This window comes from Dermacentor albipictus, chromosome 10, assembly GCF_038994185.2.
Source record: "Dermacentor albipictus isolate Rhodes 1998 colony chromosome 10, USDA_Dalb.pri_finalv2, whole genome shotgun sequence".
NCBI lineage: Eukaryota > Metazoa > Arthropoda > Arachnida > Ixodida > Ixodidae > Dermacentor > Dermacentor albipictus.
This window is the reverse complement of record NC_091830.1, coordinates 38,945,980-38,960,220: the sequence shown is the minus strand read 5'-3', so window position 1 is coordinate 38,960,220 and position 14,241 is coordinate 38,945,980. Positions and strand designations below refer to the sequence as shown.

At 47.9% G+C, this 14,241-nt stretch overlaps 1 protein-coding gene across 1 annotated transcript in view; it reads left to right on the top strand.

Moving 5' to 3' along the window:
• The window catches only part of LOC135911874 (uncharacterized), a 186,367-nt gene that overhangs the window by 17,857 nt on the left and 154,269 nt on the right, over positions 1 to 14,241 (top strand). The gene's annotated exons all lie outside the window — the stretch shown is intronic.

The following is a 14,241-nucleotide window of genomic DNA, read 5'->3' as shown; positions in this document are numbered from 1 at the left end:
GGCAGCTGCCGGGACTTGCATGCACTTGACACTAACTGTTTCTGCCATTACTGGATAGGTGTCGCTAATATACTGCGGCAGTTGTAAAGCCGACGCCAAGCGGGAAACTTAAAATGTGGATGTAATGAAGTTGTAGTTAGGTAGCGTTTCATGGCGCAGAGGAAACTTAGGCTATGATGTGCCAACGACAAGGTGAAATGTTATAGTGCGCTGTAGAGCAGCCAAATTATTATCCCAGTTTGTTCAAGAAGTCCGTTGCCTCCAAAAAATTTTAAAACAGCGTCAGGGGATACGATTGTGTTTTTAGAAAGCATCATATCGGGATGCAGTGGTGTTAGTGTTTTTTTTTAAAGTTTGCGAAAATACTTCTGTGTTTCCCTCTCCAGAGTGGGACACGTCATTAGAATGTGGTTCACGTTAAGGAGTTGCTGGCACGCATTACAGAACGGTGCTTCTTCATTTCTCCATAAAAATTGTGCGTGAGATGTGTGTGTCCAATGCAAATGGGGACATAAAATTATTTCCATAGGACGTTCTTGGTGGTTACGTTCCTTTCATTCGTTCAGGATGGGTTTGACGATACGGCACTTGAAATGAATCTTTGTTTCCAATATTATTTCGTGCACCGCCATCCAGGAATGTCTGTGTCACTTTGGACCCAGTAGAGACTCATTTCTCGCGCATTTGTTTTTTAGGCTTTGACAAGTAAGCCCAAAATGGCGCCCAACACAGGTTGGCCGTCTGATTTTGTACGAAGAGCCTTCAGTGCACTGAGTGAATCGGTGTACACGACCGCCTTTTTATAGTTCCCTGTCCAATTCTGTATATAATTTTGTCCAATGCTGTATATAGAGCATACACTTCAGTTGTAAAAACCGAGACCAACTGTGGCAGTTAGACACAGTTTCCTAATTGTTCGGGCCCAATTGCACTACCGACATGTTTTTCTGGCTTTGAACCGTCGGTGTAAAACTTATGTGTAGTTACTGTACTTTCCCTGCACTTTTCAAAACCTTGTAATATGTCCTTTTGCAGTTTCTCCTTTTTCCTGTGATATATGAGAGCAAAATCACAAAAATGTTCAAGATCATACCATGAAGCTAGCGTGGTGTTTGGGCAACGTAAAACGCCTCGTTCGGTGCATTATATACTTCTCATATTTCTTCAAACATGAGAGCAAGTGGTCTTATTGGGTGTGGTTTGTTTATGTAGTGTATTGTATTTGTGGTGTAAGATGAAATAGTGTGGCATGTGTGATTCGGTACCGCTCTTGTTATTTAGACATGTGAAATTGTGAGCAATGCTATTCGATGTTCCAGGCATGGTTCATTGCTTACGTTGTATATGCATTTGACAGCCAGAGTTCTGTACGTGCCGGTGGATGGAAGCAATCCATGATTACGTATGGATCGAGCTGTTTGAGGTAGGACTGCCTTGCCGATCCATAAACTACGTAGCCTTAATCAAGTATGTTGTCTACTACAGAGCGGTAAACGCGTAAAAGGCACTTTCGGCTGGCTCCCCAATGCTTCAGTGATAGAACCTTCAGAATATTGAGTGCTTTGTTTGCATTGTTTCTGACGCTCTTGATTGGGGCGAGTAAGTTTAGTTTAGCATTATATTATCCCAATTTTTTTTGTTCTGGCTTAACAGTTAGAGCGCTTTTATTCAAGTTAAGTACTGGGTATGGGTGCAAACTGTGCTTCTGCGAAAACAGAGCAGTGACAGATTTTTGCGTGGAAAAACAAAAGAACATCTTGATGTGCCCATTTTGTCAGTTTATTTGTGGTCATCTGGACTTGCCTTTCGCGTGCAGACAAGCTAGAAGCTTGGTGTGCAATCTGAAGGTCATCGACATATAATGAGTACGTGTTGCAAGACAGTATTACTGCATTTATAGAGTTCATATTCACAACATAGAGTGTAGCACTCAGCACAAAACATTGTGGAACGCCATTTTCTTAACAAAAGTGCGTGACAGGATTGAGCCTAAGCGTACCTGAAATGTTCGATTGGACAAAAAGTCTGACAAGCAGTTAAGCATCCCACCGTGGGTCCGTAGAATTGCTTGGCCTCACAAGATACCATATCTCGTATTATCCTATGCCTTCTCTTCTCTTGGTCAAAAAGCGGCTACTAGACAATCTTCTCGTATAAAAATTCCTTCGTGCATGGTGTGTTCAAGGCGGACAAGATGATCAATTGTTGAGCACACTTTCTTGTAACCACACTGATACAAAGCTAGTAAGCTATCTGTTTCGACCACATATGTTAGCTTAATGTTTACCATGCTCTCGTATGATTTGCCAGACAACTTTTGAGCACTATAGGCCTGTAGCTACTTCGTAAGGTTGGTGGTTTTCACGTTTTCAGGAAAGGAACGATGATAGATTTTTTTCCACTGAGCAGGCATTATTCCTGTTTCCCAAATAACGTTAAAGAAGTGCACCAGAGCCTGCACAGTGGTCTGAGACAAGGGGGCGATCATTGCGTAGTGGATTCGGTCAGGATCAACTGCTATTTATTTTCCTGCGGAAAGAACTCTGTTTATTTGGTGAGGTGCTATCGGTGCATTGTGTGGTTTAACTGCACCTCCCGTTATCGGTAGTTTCTGTATTTATGTTGTTTCTTTGTGTTTTCAAAAGATTTTGTGTAATTGGGTTAGCTGGATGCGGTATAAATGCTGTCCCAATATGTCAAATTGTTCTTGCAGACTGATTTGGATCCCTGGACTTGTGAGTACGCGAATTGTTTGAGGGGAATATTGAATCACTGCGGAACTTTCAGACCATACCTCACATATTCTTTGATGTGGTTGAGCTACTGAATGACCACACATACTTGCGCCACGATACTAGTTCTGCTTCTCTGCGAACGTACCTTACCTTGGCGTTCGCTTGTTTGAAGCAGGGAAGGTTGCTCTGTGTCGGGTATCTTCAGGATATACACCACGCTTTGTTTCGCTGCATCTTAGTGCCTATGCACCCACTGCTCCACCAGGGATTTAGTTTTTTTGCCTACCAGTCCCGTAGAATAGGGAATGTCATGTTCTATCGCTGCAAGGATGCATGAAAGAAACCTGTCATTCATCTCGTCAACGCTCAGCTCGTCAGATGGTTCTTTCTCAAGCATAGCTTTCTCTGTGAATAGAGACCAGTTTGCCCGGTGCAGTTTCCAACGCAGAGGCCTAGAAGGTATTATTGGAAGTGGGGATGCTAGTTTCACAACAGCAGACAGATGGTCACGGTCATAGCGGTTGTCTAGACAGCTCCTAACTCCTATATCTGGGGAGTAGCATGTTGGAGTGGCGCTATTTAAAAGACATATGTCATTACTTAAAAATAAATTTTCCTGTACTTGTCATTCATATTCTTACATTTTGTGAACGGTAAAATCACGAGCTAATAAAAAAGTTGAGGTAGCTATTCGCCGATTAGTTTTACATCTTTCCTTGGGAACTGGTATGCAGAGGGTTGTAGATCAAGCAGATGATAATAATTTTGTGCGATAAAATGGTGACGGAAGCGACTTGTACAAAAAATACTTACGGTGGCTTCTCTGGCATCGATGTTGCTTTGAACTACGACGGGAACAGCGCCCGGTAGTCGGTTAGCCGGAACGTGGTTGCAACGATTAAATCTCTAACCTTTTAAGAAATTGGTGTTTTTCGAACCTAGAGTGGTCTCCTGCAAGCATAAAGCCACAGTTGTAAATACAGTAAAATATCCTTTGTGTCACCTAGGTTGCGAATCATGCCTCTGGAGTTCCAGTGCATGATATATGCAATGATGTCAGTATGTTGTAGAAAAAGTAAACGCTATCTTTAAGAAGCTAGTTCATTGGCTGAAAGGCTGCGACTGTTGTGTGTTTCACGTATCTTTCTTGGGGGTCTAATCATGGTTTGGACCCTCGTTTCCGCCTCTGCATGGAGTAGCAATTGGTTGTCTGTGCGGCCTACTCACTGTAGCAGGCTCTTCCACGCCTTGAGTGACCAATGGAGTAACTTCCATACATTCAGTACCAGAAAGGTGGTGTTTTCCATTGATATTCCATGAGGCTGCTGGTATCTTAGAGAGAGGCTGACCCCTCGGCACCGTCAACGAGACTTGTTTTGCCTCTCTAACGCGCTGGCTGCTACCAGTGCTGGTCGAGGCTTGCGGGCCTCCGTGCGTAGAGGCACTCGTTGCGTCTCTTGCGTCTTTTAACGCGATAGCGTTAAGGAGCTCGTGTCGCAGAAAAGCCGGTGTCGTCGGAGTCGGTGTCGGCGTCGGCGTTTGCGGCGTTGACCGTGAGTGATAAATCACGGCAGGCACTCCATAAATAAAAAGCAACTTCCAAGATGGGCTGGGTGGGAATCGAACCAGGGTCTCCGGAGTGTGAGACGGAGACGCTACCACTCAGCCACGAGTTCGATGCTTCCAGTGGTACAAACGCGCCTCTAGTGAATGCGGTGTTGCCTTCGAAACGAGCTGTGGAATGTTATACTGCGGTGTATATCGGTAATTATGAACATGTAACTTACAGAAGTCGCAATTACACGAGTAGCGAAGTGAGTTTCGCGGCATTTCTTCTGCGCTTTCCGCACACGCAGAGCCATCTCGCGGCAAACACAGAAGACCCTCTCCTCTCCATGTACGGCGCTGCCCCGACAGATAGCGCCACGCGCGCATTGGAGCTGTCGCGGCTCGGACTCTCTCCCCTGACAACGCTTCGCCTTGCTCCCTCTGCAGATCACTATCTGTCTATCTCTCTGCCCGTGCCGATCACGACGTTTGGCTGGCGTGCATCATTCCCCCTCCGGGATACCGAGTTCTTTGGTTCGCTCCGCTTGCTCAGGCGCACGTTTCGTTGCTGCGCCGAACGCCGCGTTGCTCGACCATATGGCTCGACGCTCACCGCGTCCGATTCGGGGCGCCTCGTAAGTGATGGCTGCCCTGTAGCCCATTGTCTTACACCCCTTGGCGGGTCGACGGGAACGCTGTCGCGTGCCACTCTTGAAGGCGAAGCTTAAGCGTCCTGCAATTTTTTTTTTTGAGGACGGACTGCGGCTACTAGTTCCTGTAGCTGGACTTGTGTACCCACAGAGACTACCGGCAGTGCCTGCCCTGTGTATACCGTATGAACTTTAGTGCCCTTCTGTGAAAGCTCCATGCGTTTTCGTGCTTCTTGATAGGGAATAATTTTTTTTCAATGCGATGATGTGTATCTCGTTTCACTCTGGCCAAGTTCTTGAATACGGTGCGAGGGTGCCTTTGCACTTGACACGTTGCAAGGGGTTTTCGCATTCTTCATCATCTTGATCACTGAGGACGAACTTTACGAAAGTCGGCTGCCACGGGCATGCCTGTGACACGTGTACGTACCTGTGGCACCGGAATCATCTGCGAGCGTTGGGCATGTAGGGCCTGACACGAAAGTATAGGTAGCAACATGGATTGCTGTTGGAAGTGCTGTCTCGCAAAAGCCAATAATACATTCTTAGTCCGGCCTTCCTTGTTGTAGAGCAATGAAGGGGGCTAGTTGGTGAACGTTCATGGTTATATTGCGCTTAGTTTTACATTAGTTAGTCAGTTTTTGGATAATTATTGTGCGTGTAGCCAGGACCCTTCGATCAGCTAAGGCTTCCTCTATTTCAGCGTCGCTGCTCTTTGTCAGTTCCGAGTACGATGACTCCTCTTGAGTTATTGAGTGAAGGATGTGCAGTTACTGAAACTTGGTATTCTCCGATCAGTTCTAATTTTCTGATTTTGTGGCTTTGTTTTGTGTTATCTACTTGAATTGGTAGGTCTCCTGAAGTCATTTATTTTGCTTTGTAAATGGTTCCAATGCAGTCTTGAATTGGTCGGCCTGTCGGGAAAGGCTACATGTCTTGGATCTTCCGTTTCTATTTCTTCTGTTTCTCATTCTGTTTGACAAAAAACTCTTTCGCTGCTTCGGCGCGGCCTCTTTTGCGGGGTTGATCGATTTTGTGGGGGGGGATGTTGAGTTCATGAAACAAAATATATATTCGGCAGCTATGCTGGCCACCCACCCCCGAGCCCAACAAAGAAACGCATTACAGATGTTAGCCATACATCACCGCAATAACCTAGGAGTCCTGACCAAGTGAGGTCATTCTCATGGGGTTAACCCTTGCTACCAGGAAAGTGGAAAGAAGAAGAGAAGAGGAAAGTAATAGATTGAAGGCAAAAGAAAAAGACTAAGATAGGAGAAGGGAACAGGAAAACGTGACTGCCGATTTCTTCCACGTGGTTCAGTCTGAGGGTGCCGTCTGTGTGAAGCAGAGGCCAAAAAGGCGTATTGCATCCGCCGGGGGGCTTTACAGGTCGCAAGATGCGGCATCGGATGAGACCCCAAGATCCCCCATTCCACAGACATGTACAAGCTGCGCACAGCTACACGCGGAAGGGTTCAACCCTCATTTGCTTGGGAACGTGGTGTCGCTGCCCAACAAACGCCTGCTGACGCAGACACCCCCGCGGGTCGTTTATTTAATGAGTCAAAGTTGTCCATATAGTTGTCTTCTCTTTTTAATTCAACGAAAATCCACATAAAATTTAGCAATTGCACTTCGCACGATCACAAGGGAAAAATAATTTAACGTAAAATAGAAGACTGTTCATTTGATTTCCCACTGTGCAAGATATACACGTGCGCAAATTGCAAATTTCAATTACCTTTCATGGAAATATCCGATATAGGTTGGTTCAAAATGGCAAGTTGTATATCAACAGAAACCGCTAGCTCAATACAGAGACAGCGCTTACGAAACGTACGTCCCTAAATAAACAATATAACACAACCCCGGGCCCATTCTTCGGAAAAAGCGGGTTATAATATTCCCCGAAACCTCAATACTGATTACTGATTGGCATATATTAAAGGTTATGCATTATTTGGGGTGACGTCACACGTCATATCCACTTGAAATCAGCTCGAAGGTTTGCAGCAGTTTTCAGATATGGGTTTTGAAACTTTGCGTGGCAATGCATTGTTGTTTCTGTAATTTTTGAGCTTCAGTGCAGAAAAAAGGGTTTCGTTATGAAAGTGAAACGGCAAGTGAGACAGCGCCTTCCCTCCCCCCCCCCCCGAAATCGTGGATAGTTCTAGAATTCCTTTAAAGTGAACGTACACTGCGAAATCCCTATAGCTTCGTTTTGTAGCTTCCAATATGGGCGCTGATCTAGTTAGTGTTAATTTTGAAAACTGAATATTTGGTAATCTTTCGAATACGTGTTTCGAATTTATTACAAGCAATGCCCTCAATTGAAGTAATCCTGATAATTGAGTGCATGGGTGCTTTTCCCCACATTAAGAACATGAAAATGAGAAATAAAACAAGTGGTTTATTCACATGGGGTTCTCAGACTGCGGAGTCAGAAACATTCGCTTAAACGTTACCTCAGAAATTGAACTGATGATTGGTCTATCTTGTGCCCGAAAAGCAGAGCAACAGAGGAAAAACCTCAAGAATAGTTTACTCTCTGTGAGCCGTGTTTTGTTTCCAAACAATAATCGTCATCTGTCGTGCTTGCGTTTACTTTTTGGAAACAATGCAGCGGCTATTTTTCTATCAGGAATGCTATGTCACACTGATAACGCTCAAGTCGTTCATGACCGGGAAATACAGCAAGAGCGCGCAGCGTTAAACAAAGGAATGATGTGCAAGACAGCTGATGATTATTCTTTTGTGACAATATCAGCCACAAGAGGTGCAATATTTTCTTAGATTGAATGCCAACCAGGATAATGGCGACCATCGCTAGGGGTCACCGAATCAAGTCACACCGCTCAGCTTCGCTCACTTTTTGTCTATGTCACTGTTCTTGCGTGCTTTATCTTACAATCAAGAGCATTCCATAGGGCTTGTGTTGGTCCGAGAATTTAATACTGAAATCTAGACGTGTTACTGAGCAGATGAGAATGAGTCCATTCTGCTTTCGTGGAATTGACGACCATATTTGCGGGTGTTGTGGGGCAGCAGGCATGCCGGACGAAATAGCTAACATAAATGTGTACGGCAGGTTCGGTGAACGGAATCACTAGCCGAATTCAAAGAGAGCTCATGAGGCAATGCTTATTGGTCTTTGAGGCTTCATCTGAATGGCAAGCTTTAACAACTATGAATTTTTGCTCATGGCACAACATTCCACTGCACGAAGTCCAAGAACGTGAGCCCTACCTAAAACACTCCTCCCCGACACAAACCACACTTTCGCAAATAGGTTTTAGTCTGATTACATCTTTAAAATCACATGATGCACATGGCCGGTCCAGGTGAATTGCATTGGTTTTGAAGTTCCAGCAATCCCAAACTGCTTGACGCACAAATTTCGAAAAGTGCCGCAGAGAACATAAGTGCGTCTTGCAGATCATTTTACAAGTGTGTATCTCGAAGTGGCGCTTCTCACAAAAGTTTATGGCGGTCTCCACACTATTATAATGGATACCACTGAAGCTGGTACAGTAAATGATGCTGTTCTGAAGGATCCAACCAATTTTCTAGACAACGAATATGTGTATCTTTTGTCTGCACTGATGCTGGGTCTTGATTCGCACGTAACTGACTTTTTTGTGTGTCCGTAGTCTACTAAGGTCAGACGCTAGAGTAATTTCTTGGCATGTGCGAATATCAAGGGGATTTCGAGAGCAAGTTTGAATAAATTACTTGAATGATTAACTTCACAGCGTCCACCTAAAATATCACATTACTCTTGAACTTAATAAACTGAATACAAATTGAATAAATTACATACCTTAATATGGATTTGTATTGAGATACGTGAAAGTTGGTATTTCTCATGCAAGTGATTTGTGCAAAAAATTCACTTGAAAGGTGCGGTAGCACTCTGCCAGTGTGCGATTCCGAATGAGGTTCACACGCTGTACAAGCTTTCCAACACCCCCCCCCCCCACATATATATATATATTGTAACGAAGAAGAGTAGCCGCCTGCGCCACAGCACCATCGCTACCGGCATGAGCTCGTGGTTGCTGTCTTTCGCTGAACGCTTGTGACAGCTACCCCGTTCGCGCCCGTTGCTAATAAATCACTTAGCAAGTGGTGGACGTGCTGGGTTTCGACCACCCTGGAACTTCGGAGTCGCACTCTACCCCCCGTCATGCCCGACGACGCACGCACTCCTCCAGCTCCTCCAACGGCGCCGGCCACCTTGGTTTGTGCCGGTGCCTTGCGTCAGCGAGATCCCCCTATCTTCTCCGGCACAGATGACAAAGACGTTGAAGATTGGATCTCGTCTTATGAGCGAGTGAGTGCCCATAACCAGTGGGACGACGTTACCAAGTTGAGAAACGTCGCCTTTTATCTTACGGACGTTGCGAAACTATGGTTTCTCAACCATGAAGCCGACCTCACTTCGTGGTTGGTCTTCAAGACCAACTTTACCCAAGTTTTTGGTCGGCCTGCAGTAAGAAAGCTTCGTGCAGAACAACGTTTGCGCACACGTTCCCAAGAGACCGGAGAAAACTTCACGAGCTACATTGAGGACATTGTCGACCTTTGCAAACGGGTGAATGCGTCAATGTCAGAGGAGGAGAAGATCAAACATATAATGAAGGGTATTCAGGACGACGCATTTCAAATGTTATTATCGAAGAGTCCTCACTCTGTCGCTGAAGTCATCGAATTGTGCCAGAGTTACGACGAGTTGCGCAGGCAACGGCTTCACACCCGACGTCCCACCCCGCCCGCCGACTCTCTATCCAGCCTTGGGGTCGACGACTACAACCATGCTACTCTCTTCATCAAAATCCAGGAATTCGTTCGCGCAGAGGTCGCCCGCCAGCTATCGTTGATATCTTCTGTCCAGGAACCACCCCCTGCTTTGCATCCTACGATCCGCGACTTCATTCAAGAACAAGTCTCTCAAGCCGTTCCTCCAGCCATTGAGCAGCCACCAGTCACGGCTCCTCTCACTTACGCTGAAGCAGTTTCCCGATCTCGTCCACAAGCGCCCCTGCCGCCCTCTATGCATCGACCACCGACATTTTTGCCGCCATCTATGCCGCTTCACGACCGCCGGCATTTTCCTCCTATGCCGCTGCCCGACCGACAGCCTTTTCCGAATGCTCAACCGCGACTCGGACCTTACCCCCACCAGTGGCGCACCTTCGATGACCGCCCAATATGTTTTGCTTGCGGTGGTGCTGGTCACGTGGCGCGCCATTGTCGTCGTGGCATGCCTCCTCTTCAGAACATCCGACGGGCGCCACCTTTCCCCGCTCCGTTTTCCTCGTCGCCTTCCAGCCTTCCTACTTCTTCCTTTTCCCCTGACCGCCCAACCGCCTCTACTCGCCGCTCACCATCTCCCCGCCGTCGCTCGCTTTCTCCGATGCGGCGTCGTCCCGTGTCCACCGAGCAGGAAAACTGATGGCCGCAGTTCCCGAGGCACGAACTGCGTCCACGTCGCAATGCCCAAGTCCTCGTCCCTCTCCAGCCAACGTCATCGAAGTCTCTGTCGAAGGAATCGCCGTCCTGGCGCTTGTAGATACAGGAGCCGCCGTATCCGTAATTTCCGCCGAACTCTGCCGCACACTACGAAAGGTTTTGACGCCTCTCTCCGACTTCTCCCTTCGAACCGCGAACGCTCAAAATATAACGCCTCTCGCTGCCTGTACTGCTCGCGTCTTCATTCAAGGTCTACTGTATACCGTCGAATTCGTCGTGCTGCCCACTTGTTCCCATGACATCATATTAGGCTGGGACTTCCTTGCAAATAATAACGCCGTTATTGACTGTTGTCACGCCGAACTCGAACTTTCTGCACTTCCAGACGTCGAGCCTATCGACAACGACCCTTCCAGTGTTAAACTGTTTGTTTCCGAAGACAATTCCGTCCCTCCACGCTCTTCCCTGCTTGTGCCTGTGTCGTGCGCCGCTATTTCTGATGCCACTGTTTTCTTTACGCCCTCTGAGCTGTTCATTCGCCGCCGATGTTCTCCGCTGCCCTTTGCTCTCCTTACTCTTCGCAATGGCGTCACGCAAATGGTCGTCGACAATCCCACAGCCTGCCCTTTAGCTTTATCTCATGGTGAATGCCTAGGCCTTGTTCAACCAGTCGACACCTTTTGCATCTTTGACACTCCTGCCGTTTCTACTTCTGCGGGCCTTGGCGCACTTACTTGTGACTCTGCGGTTGATCAGTCACTCCTCGACGCTTTCCACTGCTCCATCGACGATGGCACGTCATCTTCAGAACGAAGCCAGCTTATTGCTCTCCTGCAGAGGTTCCGCGCTTCTTTCGACAGCCATGCTTCCGGTTTGGGCCGCACATCGACCGTTTTTCACCAAATAGATACCGGCAGTCACGCACCTTTACGGCAGCGCCCTTACCGAGTTTCCGCCTCTGAGCGCCGTGTCATTGACCACCAGGTTGCTGACATGCTCAAGCGAGGCGTTGTGCAGCCTTCCAACAGTCCCTGGGCATCACCGGTCGTCCTCGTTAAGAAAAAGGATGGCTCTATTCGATTCTGCGTCGACTACCGACGTCTGAACAAGATAACGCGCAAGGACGTTTACCCGTTACCGCGCATCGACGACGCCCTCGACTGTTTGCAGGGAGCTGAATTCTTTTCTTCGCTGGATTTACGTTCCGGATACTGGCAAGTCCCCTTGGCACCATCTGATCGACCTAAAACAGCATTTGTGACACCTGACGGATTGTACGAATTCATCGTAATGCCTTTCGGCCTGTGCAATGCTCCCGCCACTTTTGAGAGAATGATGGATAATATTTTACGCGGCCTCAAATGGAACACATGTTTATGCTACCTGGATGACGTAGTTGTCTTTTCCGCTGATTTCCAAACCCATCTCAGCCGTCTCGAGCAAGTTCTCAAATGCCTTACTGTCGCGGGACTTCAACTTAACTTAAAAAAATGTCGTTTTGGTGCCCGAAAGCTCCCTATTCTTGGCCATGTTGTATCACGAGACGGCGTCCTTCCGGATCCAGCCAAGCTCCGCGCTGTCACCGACTTTCCGCAACCAAAGAAGTTAAAAGAGCTTCAAAGTTTTCTTGGTTTATGCTCATACTTCCGACGTTTCATTCGAAATTTCGCTTCCATAAGTGCACCCCTGACAGCCCTTCTAAGTGGCGACAAAGAACTTTCCGCTTGGTCGCCCGCCTGTGATGACGCCTTCACGAAATTACGCCGCCTGCTAACCTCGCCACCTATCCTCCGCCACTTCGATCCTGCAGCGCCCACAGAGGTCCACACCGATGCCAGCGGCATTGGACTTGGCGCCGTACTCGCACAACGAAAAGCGGGCTTTGATGAATATGTCGTTGCCTACGAGAGCCGAACTCTGACAAAGGCCGAGGCTAATTACTCTGTTACAGAGAAAGAGTGTTTAGCCATTATTTGGGCCCTTGGAAAATTCCGTCCTTATTTGTATGGTCACCCTTTCGATGTCATCACTGACCATCACGCCCTTTGTTGGCTGTCTACCCTTAAGGACCCATCTGGCCGACTTGCTCGCTGGGCCCTTAAGCTACAGGAGTACGACATCCGCGTCCTCTACCGTTCCGGCCGCAAACACACGGACGCTGACGCCCTTTCTCGCTCACCGGTCTCCGCTGACTGCGCTTGCCTATCCGCCCTTGAGCCCACAGTTCCATCTCATGCACTGCGCAACATGCCGTCGGAGCAGCGCAAGGATCCCTGGATCAGTGCTCTCATCAGCATCCTTTCTGATCCATCTACCTCATCACCATCGCGCGCTCTTCGCCGCCAGGCTACCCACTTCTGCATTCGCGACGGCCTTCTTTATCGTCGTAATTACCTCTCTGACGGTCGCAAGTGGCTTCTCGTGATACCCCGCCATCTCCGTGACCTTATCTGCGACGCTTTCCACGCAGACCCTCAGTGCGCACATGCCGGCCTCTTCAAGACCTATGCTCGACTACGCATCCGATTTTATTGGCGAGGCATGTATAACTACGTCAGAAAGTTCATTCGCTCCTGCGCTCCGTGCCAACGCCGAAAATTACCTCCCGGACAAGTCTACCCGTCACAACCCCTTCCCTGCCCTCGTCGGCCTTTTGATCGTGTTGGCATAGACATCTACGGACCGCTACCCTCCACACCAGCAGGCAACCACTGGATTATTGTTGCAGTGGATCACTTAACCCGCTATGCTGAAACAGCTGCTCTGCCGACTGCCACCGCCCGCGACGTTGCCTCGTTTCTGTTACGCCATTTCGTTCTTCGCCACGGTGCCCCTCGCGAACTTCTGAGCGACAGAGGCCGCGCCTTTCTTTCCGATGCTTTGAAGGCACTACTCGACGAATGCCGAATCGTTCACCGCACCAGTACAGCGTACCATCCGCAAACTAACGGCATGACCGAGCGCTTCAACCGTACTCTTGGCGATATGCTCTCCATGTACGTCGCCTCTGATCATTCAAACTGGGACCAAGTTCTCCCTTTCGTGACGTATGCGTACAATACTGCGACCCAGGCAACTACTGGTTTTTCCCCTTACTTTCTCCTATACGGACGAGAACCTTCTACTACTCTCGATACTATTCTGTCATATACACCTGACGCGTCCGAAAGTACTCCGCTATCTGAAGCTGCTCGTCATGCTGAGGAATGCCGCCAGCTTGCCCGCTCTTTTTCCACCGAGGACCAGTGGCAGCAGCAATCCCGTCAACCTGCCGGCCGTTCTGCACCAACTTTTTTGCCTGGCTCTCTCGTATGGCTTCGGGTACCCGCTACTACACCCGGCCTCTCCTCAAAACTTGTCGCAAAGTACCTAGGACCCTACCGCGTTCTCGAGCAAACGTCCTCCGTCAATTACATCGTAGAGCCCCTCACGCCATCGACGGACCTACGCCATCGCGGCCGCGAACTTGTCCACGTCTCTCGCCTTAAGCCGTACTACGACCCAATAGTAGTCTCTTCGCCTTGAGCCGCCAGGATGGCGCCTTTTTCTGCGGAGGGCGATTGTAACGAAGAAGAGTAGCCGCCTGCGCCACAGCACCATCGCTACCGGCATGAGCTCGTGGTTGCTGTCTTTCGCTGAACGCTTGTGACAGCTACCCCGTTCGCGCCCGTTGCTAATAAATCACTTAGCAATATATATATATATATATATATATATATATATATATATATATATATATATATATATATATATATATATATATATATATATATGTATACAGTGAAAGCTCGTTGATTCGAACTTCAATAATTCGTATGTATCGATAATTCGAA